General features: G+C 43.2%; 1 protein-coding gene across 5 annotated transcripts in view; it reads right to left on the bottom strand.

Moving 5' to 3' along the window:
• The window catches only part of ASTN2 (astrotactin 2), a gene marked incomplete at both ends in the record, with an annotated part of 976,717 nt that overhangs the window by 843,404 nt on the left and 114,340 nt on the right, over positions 1-18,973 (bottom strand). The gene's annotated exons all lie outside the window — the stretch shown is intronic.

Here is an 18,973-nt window from a genome sequence, read left to right as displayed (position 1 = left end):
CTTCTCAAAGCCTCTATTTCAGCTACCTGGACCAAGACACTATCTTCTTCTCTGGCTTCCTACAAGGGGTTCTTAAGTTGGCTCTCTCCTTCTACCCACCCTTCCTCAATCAGAAGCCAGAGGAATCCTGTCACAGTGTAAATCATCTCATAGCACTCATTTCATTCCAAGTAAAATACAAAGTGTTTAGAACTGTGCAAGTTATTATTCCAAGTGCACTCTTCTCTGGGCTCCTCATGTTGTGTGCAGGGTTAAAAGGGGCAGGGGGCAATTACAAAAGCTCATCAGCAATTAGAGCCGTAGGACCCCAAGGACTCTGCAAGTTCCCTGTGCTACCCAGGTGCAGAATATTGGCTGAGTCTTTTTCCAGCACCTTCTCTTTTTCTTGGGCTGGGAATACGATCTTCTCTTTCCCCTCCCCATACCCACTCACCTGCCAGCCTCAGCACCTAAGGCATTGGCAGCAGCTCCTATGGCAGCCAGCCAGCTGGGCCACAGCAAGGCGAAGACGTGATGGTAAATGGCCTTGCTCAGCACCTCACTCATTCTTTTCTGAAAGTGCATCAAAGCCCAGAGCAAGAGGCCAGGGAACCCAAGGCTGACATGTGCCACTAGAGATAGCAGAATCTAATTCAGTAGCTCAAAGAGAGTCCATGAGCTGCTGGCTGGGCAGATATTGAGTGTGAGAGTCCCTGGAATGACACCAAGAGAATGCCCCAAAGCAGGCCTCATCTGGCTGACATAGTGTGGTGTAGGCAGAGGCATAGTAGATGTTGGTAAAAGTCTGAGCTCCCTCTGGCACTCTCTCCTGCCTGTGGCCCAACTCCTACCACAAAAGTGCTTTCCATTCCCTTGTTCAGATTAGAAAACAGAGGGTCTGTGACACCTTTAAGGTCACTGGTGCATATGTACTCAGCTGGACCCAGAGGATTTCCAGTCAATGCAATCTCTACTATGCCAGTTGCACTTACAATGTCTCCTCTTCCTTGACTAAATTAGCCCACGAACCAAAACGAGATTGAGTTCTTTGTTTGCTACAGCGATGAGTGCACAGTCAGCAGACAGTAAACGTTAAATGATAATAACAGTGTGTGAAACACAGTAAATATTGAATCACAGAGAATCACTCTGGACGTACTCTATTACAAAGAAAAGAAACTGTTGTTGGGTTGGGGAGGGGAGAGGGAGGAGGATCCTGGAAGCACAGTGAGGAAGCGGTTGTAGCAGATGCAAAGGACCTTTATCATTCATTCACTCATTCATTCACTTTTTCCTGCATTTATGTATGCACCCAACATGTTTTGTCAAGACCTACTCAATTCCAGGCCACTTAGCAGCTCAGAGGATGGAGTTAAATGAAACATACTCTTGCCTGCGGGGAACTCACGGTCCTTTAGCAGCAGAAATTCTACCAGGCCTGCTGTTCCTAGCCCCGTGTCATTGCCAGTGCCAATGCACACTTTTCAAGACAGTGTAATATCTGACCCATCTCCTGCCACAGCCTATTCATCACACGCTCCAGCCTCACACCTCACACACCTTACAACTGCTCTTCCAACAGAACAGCAACCTCTCGTCTGAGTGCAGAGAACCTTCTGTTCAGTCTTCCTGGAACTCTGGTCCTGACCTTACAGGCTGCTTCTCAGTATTTGTCTCTCAGTCCAAATGACACCTGCTCAAAGAACTGGTCCTGACCACTGTGGTGAAGTACCCCTCTCCACCAAGTGCAGTGGTACACTCCTGTAATCACAGTACTTGAGAGACTGAGACAGGAAGATTGAAGTTTCAAGGGCAGCCTCAGCAACAGCAATTCTCTAAGCAACCTAAGAAAACCCTGTTTTACAACAAAGCAGAACAAAAAATTAAAACGCTTGGGGTATAGCTTAGAGGTAGAATTTCCCTGGGTTCATTCAGAGTACCACAACAATATATAAATAGATACACCAAAAAAGTATCCCTCTCCAAGAACATGCAATCTCTCTTGTAGCCCCTTTATAAAAACTTTATATAGTACCTATAACTATTAGAAATTTATTATATGTTGATAGTGATTTATATTATGATATGAGACTATAATTTACTAATAAAATCATATTAAAAAGGCAGTGTAGTGGCACATGCTCGTAATCCCAGCATTTGAGAGGCTGAGACACAAGAATCATGGTTCACAGGCAGCTTCAGCTACTTAGTGAAGCCCTTTGCAACTCAGTGAGATCCTATTTCAAAATAAAGAATAAAAAATAGGGCTAAGGGTATAGCTTGGATGTAGACTGTCCATAGGTTCCATCCCTGCAAAAAAAAAGCATATTAAAAAATAAATGTATTGAAAAGTGAAATAAATAGATATTCTACAAAAGAAGATTTTCAAATAAAAAATGTATGAAAAAATGTTCAACATCATTAGCAGAGAGCTACAAATCAAAACTACCCTGATATTTTACCTAACTCCAACTAGACTAGAAATTATTAAAAAAAAAAAACAACAACAAATGCTGGTGAAGATGTGAACTATTATACATTGTTGGTGGGATTGCAAATTAGTGCAATCACTTTGGAAAACAGTATGGAGTATTCTTAGAAGAATGAGAATGAGCCAACCATATGATCCACTTTGGGGTATCTACCTAAAGGAATAGAAACCATATTACCAAACTAAATAATGTGTATCTATGTTCATAGTTGCACAATTCACAATGGCCAAACTATGGAACCAGCCAAGATGTCCATCAACAGATGAATGGATTACAAAACAATGGAATATGAACACAATGGAATTTTACTCAGCCATAAAAAGAACACAATCAGATCATTTACAGGAACATGGATGGAATTGGAGAACATTATACTAAGTGAAATCAGTCAGTTACAAAAAGTAAAAGATCTGATGCTCTCCATAATATGCAGAAGCTAGGGAGGAAAAGGGTCATAAGAGGAACTCTAGACAAAGGAGAACAGTAGAGGAGAAAATAAGGTGACCTAACTGATAGAGACAGGAGGGGAAAAAGGAAAATTCCCTAACGTGCATGATGTACATTCACAAACATATCAAAGATAATCACTAAGCCAAACATGAGAAGGAGGGAGGAGGAGCGAATTGGGTAGGAATTGAGGAAGGGCTAAATGAGTGATGTGTGCATGTATGACTCTACCATCTTGTACTTGTACTACGTTAAGATGTATGACTACTACAATGCACCAATAAAAAATTTAAAAAATAAATTTTCATGTGAATGTATGTGAATGTGTATTTACTATCTAAGTCTCTACAGAAGCATGTCTTCTTTCCTGACATTTCTCAAACTCTTTGCAAAGTGCTTGGATCATAAATAATTGCAAAATTGTTGTATGTATATATCTGTCTGACTGTCTGTCTCTCTCTCTGTCCATACACACACACACACACACACACACACACACACACACACACATATATATATATATATATATATATATATATATATATGTATGTAATCTCCTTATCCATAGTAAAGTGATGGATGAAGTAAAAATGTAAAATGTGAAATTCAAAGAATGTTAAGTTTCATGATAACACTGAAGAAAAGAATAAGTAAAGGTCTCCTGGAAATTCAAGAATGGAAAAGGACCCTCCTACCTTTCAGGTGAAGAACTAGTCCCAAAAGAGAATGACATTAGCCCCATGGAAACTGGACACATTCATGTTCAGCAAGGGAGGGGAAGCAAAGATTGGCTGGTGTCTTGGAGATGAGAAGCCATATATGCACAAAGCAGTGCTACTGAAATTCTGGTTGGAAACAGAGCTTAGACAGAGAGGTAATGGCTTTGAATGCTTGTGTTAGAGTATATATTTTATTCAGCATGCAGTAGGGGACCAGCAGAGTCCACTTGATCAGAGAGCCAGTCCTGTGTCCATTAAAAACAGGTCAAAGAAATAGGAGCATAACCACGGCCAGCTCTTGAAATTCCCTGATGATTGATTTTCCAATTGCATTTTCCCTTTTCTCTTCCCCCAGTCCTTCCACATAAACATTTCATTGAAGTCTTCAAGTCATATTACAATCAAACTTAAAGCAAAAGGGGGACTAAACGCATTTGGTCGGGAACCAAGACGATTCCCATAAAGGCAGATTATGCTGACATGATGAATATAAAATGAAACAGCAGATATTAAAGTTGGAGAATTGGTGCTCTATGCCTTCTGGCGGTAGGCTGACTCCAGTTCCCACCTCCCTCCCAACCCGTGTGGTTTGGCTTTATATTGGAATCATAAAGAAACACAGAAATTGGCTTTTCACCTTTCTCTGTTCTCCCCCCCTCCCAGTGGGCTGCAATTCGTGAAATATTCAACAGGCTCAAATCCCCTCCACCATCCCACAGAAGCCAAGCGAGAGGCTCAGCCTTCATCAGTAATTCTGGGTAGACTGCCATTCTGCCTCGCTGGCCTCGGATGCCTTTCAGCCTCCTGGAGAAGAAATAAAAAAATCCCAAAGGTATGTTGGGCTCTTAATTGGCTTGTTCTCCCTAATCTATGGCATTCACTGTATTTTTATTTAATTCCTAAAGGTCATTATGAAAATCAGCAGCTCTTCTGATCACCAGCCATCTTGGTAACATCTCCCAAGTGGCTAACTAACCAGCTTTTCCAGTCAGTAGCATCAGCTGACCCTCTAGCAGATTACATGCAACAACTCAGAGGGAGCATCTGAGGAGCTTATAAATGGTCTTTTCCTTGCTGAAAGAGAAGCAGACATCATTCTTGGAGGTTGTGTACAAACACTTAATAGGCAGAGCTGGGGAAGATAGTGTGGCTGATGGTAACCACCCTTGCCACTGGAACTCCAGAATTCTTGGGTAACTGTCATGCAGCACATCCTGTTGAAAGAGCCTGTAAGTAATCTCAAAGACACAACATTTTTAAAATCTCTACAGTGGCTAAATAATGCAAACTTTGTCCTCTTCCTCATGAGTTATATTGCAAAAGGGTCTAAGGCAGGCAAGGTCTCATCAGAAAATAAAGACAAAGGTCATTGATTAATGAAGGGGTCATTTAAGAAGGCTTGGTTAGAACTGAAGCAAATAAAACATAAGCAGTGAAATCCTCATGGTTATCAGCAGCAAGGAATTACCACATGTTGGTGGAGATTGAGGGTGATTATTAGACTCTAAGCTTAGTAGGGCTGTAGGAAAGGGTCAACATGCAGCTACCAGAAGGCAGCGTAGCCCTTAGTGGAATAGCCAGCCACTGCTCATGACTGGCTCAGGGCGGAAGCTTTCAACAGCCAAACCTTGTGTCCTCCCACTGCAAATTCCTGTAGATGTCTCCCATGGATTGCCCTCACCTGAACACCCAAGGGTGCTTAAGTGAAGCAATTCATACAGGTCAACCATCAGGATCATACAGCAGGGTAGATATGGGCATACACTGAGTCTCAAAGGCCAAACAAACTTCCTTTTTTTCCCAACCATCCATCTGATGACCACCGGGATAAAATTGTTAACTTGTGAATTGAACCATGCAATCTCTTTGCTCAAATTACTTCTGTGGTTCCAAATGCCTCTTGGGATAAAATAAAATGTCATGAGCATGGAGCACCAGGTTCCTATGAGTGGGCATAAGCATTTATCTCCACTTCTATCTTGTTTTCCGCCCTTTTGTGAACTTATATATTAATTCTCATTAGATATTTATGTAATTTTCCATATCTACAGACGTTTCTCAATTTATAAACCCATCGTAAGTCATAAGAACAACCTAAGTTGAAAATACTGTAAACTGAAAATGTGCTCAACACACCTACCCTGACAAGCATAACAGCTCAGTGCGGCCTACCTAAATAATGCTCAGAATATGTACATCATCCTGTAGTTGGGCAAAATCATCTAACCCAAAGCCTATTTTATAACAGAAAGCCAAATACATATGATGTATTGAATACTTATTAAAAGAGAAAAAAAGGAATGGTTGCATGGGTACCCAAAGTGCATTTTCTATGGCCACTTTCCCACTATCACAAAGTTGAAAAATTCTAATCCAAATCATCATAAATCAGGGACAATCCCTGCTGTGCTATTTTCTAATACAGTGTCTTTAGAAGGTGCTTTTTTCTGTGTCTCTAAAAGCTCTCCCTACTCAACCCAGTGCCCTGCTCTGGATATCTTCCATGATCTCGGTATGAACTAAGGACTCTTCTATGTTTCCGTAAGGAGAAAGCACTGCATGCTTTATACGAGCATATGCTTTGCAGTCTATTTGAATTTGGATCCTCTGTGTTCAATCTGTGTGTCTACAGACATGCCCTTAACATGTATGTGCCTCAATTTCCCCACCTTCCAAATGAGGACAATAACACAATCTGACTTTATTATACTCAAATTAGATTAATACAAATAAGTTTTTGGAGAAGGGAAGGGTGGTGCACACCTATAATTTCAGTCTTTCAGAAGATGAGAAAGGAGGATCACACCTTCAAGGCCATCCTCAGCAAGTTAGCGAGGTCTTGAGAAACTCAGATTCTGTTTCAAAATTTTTAAAAGCCAGGGGGCCTGGCGTGGTGGTGCACACATCTGATCCCAGCATTTAGGAGGCTGAGACCAGAGGATCGTGGTTCGCGGACAGCCTCAGCTACTTAGTGAGGCCCTCTGCAACTCAGTGCGACCCAGTTTCAAAATAAAGAATAAAAAATAGGGCAGGGGGTGTATCTCGGAGATCGAATGCCCCTGGGTTCCACCCCCAGACCCACAAAAAAAAAAATTAAAAGGCAGGGGGCTGGAGGTAGAGGTTGACAGCAGAATATCCCTAGACTCAATCTATAGTACCAAAATAAAATGACCTCTTAACATGTTCTTGACACTTAATAAGTACTACACAGTTAATTTTCATATACATAGTTCCAGTATCCTGTTTAACACGCGTACTTGTACATATACATATACATATACATATACATATACACATATATATATACATCTGACCTCTCTCGTCGAACTGTAGTGCAGGAATATGTCAGAGTATGTCAGAGTCATTTGTGCAGCCTGGTGCCTAACACAGTGTTTGCACAAAGTTAGGGCTCGATGCATATTTTGCTAAGACTAAGTTTTGTGAAGACTAAGCTGTCTCCACATCTGAATTCAGATGAGTGTGCAGAGAGGACAGAGAGAAGAGATGGCAACTCAGGACATTTGATGGCTTGATTCCCATATAGCAACTCTATAGAAATTTATCTAGCATCTGTCTCAAGTTTAGGCACCTTGGAGAATGCAAATGAGGAGAAGGATAATTTTAACTTTCAAAGAGCTGACATTGTCATGGAGTGAGAGAGAGGAAGTTCATATAGAAAATAGGCAATCTTATGATGTCGCTTAGATACAAGTATGTGGATATACAGCTGGAAAGAAATATACTGAAACATCAAGAATGGTGCTCTTTTTAAAGGAGAGGATCAGAGGTGATTTTAATCATGTGCTGGTTCATTTTTCTCTATATTTTATACATCGAATATCAGTGAAATCTGTAGCAGATGCAAATATATACTCATTCTAAAAAATTCAGTTAGTCAACCCATCTTTTCGGAAATCTGGCATTGAAGAACTCTGTCCTCAGGAGCTCAGTCCAAACAGCTGAGAAAAGGCTTGCTATAAATAACAATAAATCAAAGTAAGAAGCTTAGAGTGAATAAATGACTTGTGACTGGCTATTAGAATGTCTTCATCAAGGAGTGTTAAAGAATGGGTATTATTTCATCATATATCCAGGAGACAGAAGGTTCTTAGATGGAAAGGGGCAGAAAAACAAAGCAACAGAAGAGGTGCAAATGCACAAAGAGGGTACAGTGGGATGAAGGCAGTAGAGGCTACAGAGGCTTGCCACTACAAAGGAAGAGTAGAGACAGGTATATTTATTAAGTCTAGGGAGGAAAAAAATAAGCAAATGGCTATCATCCTTCCCCATGAACTCTCTCCAAGAAGAATGGTAAGTTCTAGGTCTCACTTGGGGGGTCCCTCAGGCCATCAGACCAAGTGCTGGTTCAGAGGTGAATGATGGTCTCTTCATGCAATACATATAATGGCAGGGTGGATGGGCTGATGGGTAGACAGATGCTGGCTGTATCCCAGTTGTCCTGACCTAATCAAAGAGCCTGCCTGGATTAGTAAAAAGAACACTGAACCAGAAGCTCAGATTTGAGTGTTCCCTCTATACCAACTGACTGAATTCCTTGAGGACAAATCACAGAGCCTCTATGGATTTTTTTTTTTTTTGCAGAAATGGGGGTCACCGTCTGTCCTACTTAAATCACATCTAATGTAGAAACGAGAGAAAATAAGGCCACACAGAGCAACGTGCTTGCAAATCTGCAAAGGTGCTATGGTTCATCCTGAAAGCACATGCAATCATTATCCTCATCATCCAACAATGTGCCTCATAAATTATTGATGGATTATCAAAAATCTGTCAGGCACAGTGCTGGGTCCTGAAGATGGACAGGAGGAAAAGATACATTTGCTTCCACCCTCATAGACATTCTGTTCTAGGCTATGGCAGTGTTTCACCTCATCCCATTTTGTTCATTAATTCACAAATCATTCATTCACAGTAGAAGACTATGTCCTCCCAGGGCACTTAGCATGCAGTAGGTGCTCAGTAAATGTTTGTTGAAGAATCGAAACACTTGCCATGTTCCCTAAGTTTCTGGTCCTCAAGATAATCACAACCTAGTAAAGTAGAAAAAGGAAAATCAAGAGAAGTAAAAATCATGTGACAGTGGTTGTAAAAGAGGATGCACAGAACACTTTGGGGTGTGCGTGCATCCTCGATCATACAGATCACCCGTGCGATCAGCAGATGCTGAGAACAGGGGTCTCGGTAAGGTAGGCAGGCAGGCAGAGTTGAGTCTGGATATTTCAAAATTCCAGTAGATCCTGATTAAATTTCCGCAGAATGATGTGAATGTTGTGCTGGGTTTGGGAGATCGCCCTGGGGAATAGAAGGTGAAGAGGCAGCAAGGGCTGGGACACAGCCAAGACCCTGGAGCAGTAGTTGGGGAAGAGTGTCCCAGGGGAACCTCAGGCTCTGCACCCCACCCCCTGCTGTCAGCGCTCATCTTTGCCTTTACCTCCAATTTGCCCATTTCTGCCTCCTCTGGGAACTGCATCTTTTATACAAAACTGTTTTCCTAAGCCACTCAGTGGAGATAAATAATACAGTTATACCCAGTTCAGTAAGGGAGGGGGAAGAGAAGAATTAAGAGATATTGGCAAGGGAGAAAAGCATATCATTTCAGATTAGATTTGAAAAGAGATGGAGGGTTGATGGAATTGATTCTCATTACTCCTAGTTATCTTCTCCCAAACCATCTCCTTGCTGCATTTTTTTTTCATTTTTCACTTGGTTTCTCTTTGTCATTTAACGTCACTATTTTCTCGGGTTTTCTCTGTATTTTTTTTCTACTTTTCAAAACTATCCCAAACCAGGAGTAGTGTTGCACACTTGCAATCCCAGTAATTGAGAGGCTGAGACAGGAGGATCGTAGGCTTACAGCCAGCCTCAGCAACTTAGTAAGTTCCTTGGCAACTTAGTGAGGCCCTGTTTCAATATGAAAAATTAAATAGGGCTCAGGTGTTGCATACAGGTAGAATGCCCCTGGGTTTAATTCCTAGTACCAAAAATAAGTTAAGTAGAATCCACCCCAATGATGAATTTTTCTCCTTCTCCCCCTCTTCCCTGTCCCAAAACATTGCAAATTGATTCACAGAGAGGGTGCCTGAATAATAGGAAAAGAAAAGGACATCTACTGACACTTAAGTATCAAACCAGTCTTATTTTTGTCTTGTTTAGTCCTCATAAAAATCCACATCTAAAAGGTAGACTACTCAGTTTTCAGCTGAGAGCTCTGAGTCTGCAAAAGAAAACTTGGCTTCTGCACAATCTTCTATCTAGTAAGTGAAAAACACAAGTTCAAGCTCTGGCTTCCTGACTCCAAATCCAGTGCTCTGTGCTATGTGGGCTGAGAAAAGGGACATGCACTTTGGCAAGAGTAAAAAGATGGAGAGTTTGCATTCATACTGCGGGTATTATGTGACAAGTACCAAGACAGACATCCTCCTGAGTTCCTACAATGCTCTGTGTGTAACTACCAGTATTATAACCCACTAACTAAGATGATACATTGCTTCCTCTCATTTTAAGCTGCAAACATCTTCTGAAAAAGAAATACAGGCAGCAGAGCATTCGATCCTAGTACGAGTGAGTGCTTAAGATAAATGTGTTCCTGTCTGTATCTTACTGAGGTGACCTTTAACCATTCAAGGCCACCTCTCTGGGCCTCACTTGCCTCATATGGAAAAGAGAGAATCGTAAAAGCCATCTCATATGACTGTCGTGAGAAATAAGGGAGAGGACATGCTTCAAGGCACCTAGAACAGCATCCTGCATATGGATATTCTGTGACAGTTGTCTGTCTTCTTGTCACTCCTTTCTATCTCCCCACTGTCAGAGCAAGAAGTGTCAGGTGGTTTTGGAAGCCTTGAGAGTGAGTGAGTGAGTGTGTGTGTGTGTGTGTGTGTGTGTGAGAGAGAGAGAGAGAGAGAGAGAGAGAGAGAGAGAGAGAGAGAGAGAGAGAGAGAAGAGAAAGAGAGAGAAAGATTCAATATAAAGAAAAAGGAGGCAGAGGTCACAGACAGAAAGCTTCCCCATTTTGCTTGCAGTCTGCATCCATTCACTTGGTCCCCAGTACCCTCCACCTTTTTAAACTCATCTGTATAGCAATCATCTGGAATCAGGGGAAATCACAACATAAAGAGTATAAAGGGATAGAGATCAATGCTCTAACTCACTTGTTTTACTGATGGAGAAAATGAGGACCAGAGAGAGGTAGCAACCTGCCTTCAGTCACTCAGCCTCATAATTCAGTGCTCTCCTTGTCCCAGTGTTTAGAGACCAGGATTCTCAAGGGGCCAGAGCAGAAGGTGGAGAAAGAACCAACGTCTCTGACTCCTCAAAGTGATTGAGAAGCATGGAGGTACATGAATGATAAAATTCCCTCATAATGCCAGGGCTCTCTCAACCTCTCCGGAAGATGCTGCCTAGATGTCTCCTTTTGTCTCTGTTGCTGAGGCTGACTTGTTGATTCCCCAACTCATGGAGGCTCTGCATCTTGTGCCACATGCACAGATTCAGACCTGACAGGTTATAAACTGTGATGAGCCAAGGGAACACAGACCATACAGTGTGGAAATGATGGAGGAAAAAAAGACCTATAGAAACCAGCAATGGTTCAGAGAGCAAGAGAGCGATCACAACAGATATCCACACCATTTGAAAAACAGAGGTAGAGGCTGGATTTGGTGGGGGATTTTTTGATGACAAATCTGTCAGAGTGTCAGGCCCTGGCCTGAGCCCAGTTCCTGATGAAGTCACTCGACCATTCACTGGCCCAAGCAGTCTCCCTGCAGCCTGCTCTTTGACCATGCTGTGCCACCTGCCTGCCATGCCCTCTTCTCGTCTTCTGCCTTTACAGGTGCACCCACCCTTCAATCTCAGCAGAAATGACCCTCCAAGAGCCCAGACCAAGAGGCCCTCTCCATCCTCTGAGCTCTAACCTCCCAGGCAGGTTTCTAGCCCTCCCCCGTGGTTCCTGGGCCTTACCTCTACTCATTTTCATTGCTTTTGCTAGAAAATAAGATTCTTCTGGGCCAAGAATCACTGTTATCTTCTCAGTAGCTCAGCACTTTTGGCAACTGTGGGACCTCGATGGATATGGGCTGATACAAGATTAAAACAGGAACCCAACTTAAAAGGGAAAGTACAGGGATTCCAAATTGACAGATTAGAATACTGAGAGACAGAAAGCAAGGCAGGTAATTAGATAGCAAGATCCAGAAGTAGGAGGCCCCAGGTAAGAGCTCCTCAGTCTCGGGACATGGGGTTCCACCTGCACTAACCCCAACCCTGCTCACCCCACACACAGCATCTACTATAGAAGCACCAGCATGGATCAAATGGTGGCCAGCCATGACAAAGGCACTCCTGTGCCCCATCTCTCTCTCCTATACTTCCGCCCCTTCTTGACCTCCTTTTTTTATGCTCATAGCTCTGAGTTCTGGTTCTTCATATTATGAAACCTAGGCTATTCTCATCCCTTTTTGCCTAACTCTTAATCTTCAGAGCTCAACTCTAAGGAGATGATATAAGAGTCAACAGCTCTTTTCTCCTTACATTAAAACCAGGGCACTGTAGCATCGTGGATTCTCCTTGGAGAGGTGAGTCGATTTCTCCTCCCCTTGATTCAGAAATGGCTGCATGAATGAATTTCTTTGGCAAATGGAACAATGCCAAAAATGACAGGCAGAGCACTGAAAAATGTCTCTGTGCTGGTGCATGCCCTCTCTTGCTGTTCTTGGGAGCTCTGCGATTGCCTTGTGATGGACCCATAGCTAGTTGGCTGGAGTGTGAGAGTCTGCTTCTGGCCACCATATCTATGAGAGAGGATACCACTGGGGGTCGTTCAGCTGCTAGCATATGCACCAGCTAACCACAAACATAAGTGCGAGTCCAGAAAGATTAACCAAAGCCATTACAAGTGCTGTCCAACCAACCTGGGCCTAATTCCCCAGCCTATATAGAAATAAATTACAATATTACCTGAAGTTTATCACCTAAGTTTGGGGGTGTTTGTTACACAGCAGCAGCTAACTGGAAGAACAACTCTAATGCCTTTTCCTTTGCGGAGCCTGCTTTTTTCTCCGGGCTGGCCCCTGCTCTGAGCTTCCTTCCACTGCAGTACTTATCACACTAGGCAATAATCATTGCCTTCCTTATTTCACACCTCACCTACCTGCAGCTCCCAAAGTCTCCCAGCTTCTTCAAACTACAGCTGTCCTCACCCTTGTGGCCTGCTACTCCCCCCAGCCCAGCTTAGAGTTGGTGCTCAATGAGCATGCGCAGAGCAGAACTAGTGGATATTGACGATTTCCCGTAAACAGAATCCCGCCACATTCCTCTAGCCTCGCCCCTTCCTAATCAGTCTCTGTGGCCCTGATTTGAAGGACTGAGTGGGTATTGATTGGCTCCAACTGCACTGCTTCAGGAACATAATCTATTCCTTAAATAAGCTCCGTGCCTGTTCAGTGTGTTCATGGCAGCCCTGATTGTAATGCAACCGCCACTCCATTACCCTTATTTATAACGCAGAGCTGGAGCACACAGCCCCTGGCATCAGCGCGGTGATTACAGGACCCTTTTGACTTGCAATTCCACACCATTCAGTCCAATTTAGGCTGGCCACAGATGGTGCCCTGTGGCAGGAAAGGACGATTAGCGGATGCCAGGCTGAGGGCGGATGGAGGGAACAGAAAAGGACCCTCTTGAATTCTCACTGCATCGGAGTGGAATGAGAAAACAGCTGAGATGGTTCAACAGGCCCCCAACCGGGAGAGTGAAGGCCTCGCTGGTGGTAGACACCACCCTTCTCCAGCAGGTAGGCACCAGGAGTCCTGTGACCAGCTCTGGGTAGTCTCTTTGCCCAGTCTAAATGCCTGATGCTTGTCCTCAGGTGATGGGAGGAAGTGTTGGTCCCTTATTCCCAAGCTATCAGAGAAAGAATTCAAATTCTCTTGCCTTTGAACTATGACCCTAGGTATATCTCTGGGCCTGAAGCATCTCATTGGCCAAATGTGGAGACTGATCCCTGCCCTGACTCCTTTCAGAGGTCACTGAAAGAAAGAAAGGGTAAAATTCATGAGAAGAAATTTTGAATAAAATATTCTCTGTGCAAAAGTCAGGGTTATTACTTTCTATCAGCTTAATGAAAGATATATCTGGAAAACAGTATCCAAGTGGCTCAACAGGAAAGGTTGAAATCCCCTCCTGTTTTGGAATACCCCAGCTCACCAGACCAGTGCAGGGGCAGAGCTCTGTCTCACCTGGGTGGCCATCTCTGCTGCTTTATTAATAAGAATCATTCAGACACCTCTTACCGTATTAAAGCCTAATGTATATTGTGGAAACTTGAGGGAATAACATCATACTAATCACTGGATCCAGGTGTGGTGATGTACACATATAATCCCAGTACTTAGGAAGCTGAAACAGGAGGATCACAGATTGGAGGCCAGCCTCAGCAACTTAATGAGACCCTCCATAACCTACAAAAACCCTATTTCAAAATAAAAGTAATAAAAAGGGCTGGATATTGAACTCAGATTCAGAATGCCTCTGAGTTCAAGCCCAGTACCAAAAACAAACAAATCTTTGGAGTGTGAGAACCAGGAAGGCAGGACCTGAGTTCTGGTCCAGCCTTGTATTCTAGCACCGAGAACAGTATCTGGTATACTGTAGCCACTTAGTCTAAAAATAATGGACTGACACCAGCTTAGTTCTTATGGGGTTCCCAGCTGTGTGCACATGTTTCCTCATGATAGTCCCCCAACATTCTCATGACTCATGGATTATAATAAGTTCTCAGGGATATAATTATGAGGTGTCAGCACAATGCCCACCAGTCTATACCCAGGAATATTTGCAGCACTCAACACTGTTCCTACCAACACTTCTTTTGTGCTATTCAAATAAACTGTGTTTATTCCAGTTAATAGAGATGTTTAGGATTGCTTGCTCTAAAGCAATCTAAATCCGGGTGTGTCTTTGATTGTAAATTCCTAGAGAATAAGAATCACATCTGTCAAATGCCCTCTTTAGGGAGCTGTGGCTACAATCTGGAATCTCCTCAGGGTACCAGATTAGAAATCATGAGTGTGAGATGTCATGTCTCCAGCAGCCCCACCTACCTTGTTCCCTCCACTTCCATAGCCATGGGAACTCTAAATGTAGACTGTCAACTCAGCAGATGATTCTAGAGAACCTTCACTATACCATCCTTTGCTGGGAGCTTTTGGGTATCATTTTCTTGAGTCTCTGTTTCTCATTCAGAGCCAAGAAATTTGGGACTTAGAGAGGAAAGGAGGCTTGCCACAGATTGCCAAGCAAATCAAGAGTAGAGCAGTCAAGGATTTTAACCTCAAATACAGATTCTGCCTTCCACATGCTGGATTCTGAGAAGCCTCCTAGCCCTGCCTCTGACTTGATAAGTCACCTGGGAAAGGTGCTTCCCTCCCTGAACCTCACTTTTCTCTCCCATAAAATGGGAAGAGTTGCTGGGCGTGGTGGCGTACCCTTGTAATCCCCGCGCTTGGGATGCAGAGATAGGAGGATCACGCAGGTTCAAAGCCAGCCGTGCTAGCTTAAGAGACCCTGTTTCCAAATAAAAATATAAAAGAATAGGTCTGGGCGTGTAGCCCAGGGGTAGAAAGGTTTCCAGGAACCCCAGTACCACAAAAAAAAAAAAAAAAGGATGAGTGATGGTGTCTTCAGAGACTGGCCAGAACATTTGCTAGAAAATGTTGTTAGTGGGAAAAGTGCTTTAATCTAATTTTCTGTCCTTTGTATCATGACATCATAGGAGAGCGGATGTTTTCTACTTCACAGTTTACCTGATGAATACCATTCTCACAACTCACCTGTACCATGTTTCTGATCCCTGTTTGAAAATAAACATAGCACATATACTCTATAGTACATTCACCTCGCTCACTCCCTTGTGATCATCCACTCACCCCATGCTACTCTATTACTGGCGGTTTCCCTATTCTGAAAGTTTCTTTTTGATAAGCACTTACACAGTGGTGTTGATCCTGCCATCATAACCACTATCCCAATTCCTGTCTGCAGTGAATATGTTAGAAAAAAAAAAACTTGTTGGCAGAAACCAAGGGAAATGCCCTGGTGATGGGTTGGTGTGATAAACACAGAGGGAAACAGGCTGTTGACTGACCATGGCAGTGTGAAGCAAGCTTGATAAAGCATCCCTAGGAAGAACATAAGGGCATCAGGCCAGCTGAGTCATAGGTACATGAGGGGTCATTTGTAAGCAACCAAAACATACCTACAAAGTGGTCATTTAGGTGAGGACACACATTGGGGTACATCTGTGTACTACATGAGTCTATGTATCTGTGCACTGCCAGAAAAGCATTCATATCTCTTTTGAAGATAGCATGTTCCCCCCATGGCTGTTTTCTCATACATGGACACACACACACACACACACACACACACACACACACACACGTACACAAATGCACATAGATGGTTGTATTCATTTATGAAAATAATGCCAATGGTACAGATTTTGAGGCTTCTCATGGAGACTCACACATCCACTCTGCAAAACTGCCCACTTCCTTTTCATTGCCTTCTTTTCTGCTCCCTTGACAGTACCCTAAGTACCTGTGCATGTGTGTATACCCAAACATCACCTGACACACATAAACAGCCCTATACAGGTAAATATGCAATTACATCTGTGAACACTTTGACAATCCACCCCCCCGCAGGCATATGTGGTGCCTCTCACATGCACACCCACATGGCTTCACCCTTAAACCTGCTCTGTCATCATGCAAGTTCAGACTAACATATGTGTGCTCTTGTTTTCAAACAGGTTTGCATATAGCCACCTTCCTGGGAAGACATACACATATGTGTTCAGGCACATATATGCCTAATGATATTGGTAGATTTAACCTGAAAACATGCTGGTGTCCTTACATACTCAGGGATAGAACGGGCATCAGGAAATGTCCTTGTAAGCCCATGCAATATCTCTGGATCTCTCCTGGAGGCCTCATTTTGCACTCAAGGAGAAAGTCCAAATCCTCTCCTGCAGTTTCCTGAAAGCCTATTTCTTCTTTTCTAGTATGACTGACAGGCCATCGTGGAGGAAAGAAGAGCAGAGCAGTCTCTGTTCCCCAGCTGTCCATCCACTTAATCCTTTCTGATTTTGTTATGGGGAAAAAAATTCCACTGATTTGCTATTTCATCCCCTCAGCCTGGTGTCCTTGAAAGAGCAGACTGACATGAGGCAGAAAGAGGCCGCTGATGCGGGGCCCCAGGCAGCCCAGCGACATTCCCATGGGGTGCTGGCTTCCACATACCATGCGGGAAGCCACAGCCAGTGTCCTTAATGCCAGATCGAGAAAAATCAAAGTGGAAATAATGCATTAATACTCCTCACAGCCTTATATAGCCAGGAATTGTGCTCAGCCCCTCAACATCCTGCAATTCATCTGATTCTCAGAACATTCCCAAGTGAGCTATGGCCAAGCCCATTTTACACAGAGTGAAACTGAGATGCCCAGCCATGAGAGCACTGGTCTAAGGCACCGAGTGAGTGAGCAGAGACCAGGGAGCAGGTGTGGGGTCTGAACTCAGGTCTGTTTGTCTCAAAGTGCTTTTAACACTTGGCTGGACCTACATGGTATAGCCCAGCCTCTTGAATCTTCTTAATCTCAAAGGTGATTTCAGGAGGTTTTGGTTCCTAGACAAAGATTCATGCGCTGAGAAGAAGAGACATTTCTCCAGCCTGATAAGGGAACCAGGAACTGGATGAGGTAGGAAAAGGGATAGACAGTTCGGAAAACAAAATGAAGAAAGGTATAGGAAAGGAGAATGGGACAGAGAAGTCAGAAAACAGCTTTCACAGCTTTGACAGTGGAGTTCATCCTTCTTTTCCTCCCTCATAACATGCATCAGGACTTTCCTCTGTGCTGGACCTCCAAGGAGGAAATGTGAGCAGTGCTGAGAATGCAGGGCAGGATTTGCATCCATGGAACTCCTAAACTGTTGGGTTGGGGCTGGTGCCTGTTTTATAGATTGTGTTGAAGCCTGACAATGTTTTAAATATTTACGTTTTCCAAATCAGTGGAGAAATAGAAAATGACCTCCACCACACAGTGTCCCTTGCCGCCAAGTCTGCTCTTGACAATGAGCTTTAATTATTCATCAAGCCTTTGCATAAGTGTTTCCCAAATAATCCTCACAACTTCCTGAATGAGACAGTTATTGCATCCTTTATATATGCATGTATGTATGCATGCATATACATGTACAGATGTATTGGATGTGTATATATGTATGTTCACATACATGTACATAGGTTCAGAAAGGTAAAGACACTGAAGGAGATCACACAGGACTTCAGTGAGGAAGACAGCATTCAGACCCGTCAGCCTAACTCCTTGGCCTAAGACATTCTTCTTACTGCTCCAGCAACAGATACCCAACCCCACTACTTGTAGCAGCTATTTCCGTAGCACTGGGTACTTTGCATAAGGTAGAGGAGGGACCCTAAGGGATACCTGGAGATAGCAAATCCCAGATCAGAACTGGTGAGAAGCTTGGCCAATGACTGTATAAGGACTAGATTTCAGCTTCTAACCCTAAGAGCAAATCACTTTTTTTTTTTTTTTGGTGGTACTGGGGTTCCTGGAAACCCTTCTAACTCCAGGATACATTCCCAGACCTATTGTATATTTTTATTTGGAAACAGGGTCTCTTAAGCCAACGTGGCTGGCTTCAAACCTGAGTGCTGTAGGGTCTTGGATTAAGACTGGATTCATGGGCATTTGACTTAGGAGACACATGAGGCTCAGTGTTCAGAAAGTCTGCATACTTAGAGTTCAAGACTCTGCTGCCTCCATCTTGAAATTGCTGACAAGCAGCCCCACATTTTAATTTTGCATTGGGCCCTGCAAATTATGCAACTGGACCCATCTTTGACACTTCCCTTTCTGAGCCTCAGATTTTTCAACTTTGGAATGAAGTTAATAAGGCTATAACTTGACAGTGTGTAGCCAATACAATCTCAGCCTCGCCCACATCTCTCTCAGTGCTCATTCTTCTAGTATTGTCGGTCTTTCCTATCCACAGGCCCTCATCAGCAGATTCAACCAACCACAGGTCGGAAAATAAATTGGGTCTTCACTGAACATTCACAGATATGTCCTAAAGCAACACAGTCCAATGACTACTTACATAGCATTACCATCGTTCAGGTATTTTGAATACTCTCATATGGTTTAAAGTGCACAGAACAATGGATATAGGTGATATGCAAATAGTGTGCCGTCATGCCATTTTTTATATGAGGGACTTGGGCATCTT

This window comes from Muscardinus avellanarius (genome assembly GCF_963383645.1).
Source record: "Muscardinus avellanarius genome assembly, chromosome: 13".
Taxonomy (NCBI): domain Eukaryota; kingdom Metazoa; phylum Chordata; class Mammalia; order Rodentia; family Gliridae; genus Muscardinus; species Muscardinus avellanarius.
This window is presented reverse-complemented; position numbering and strand designations above follow the sequence as displayed.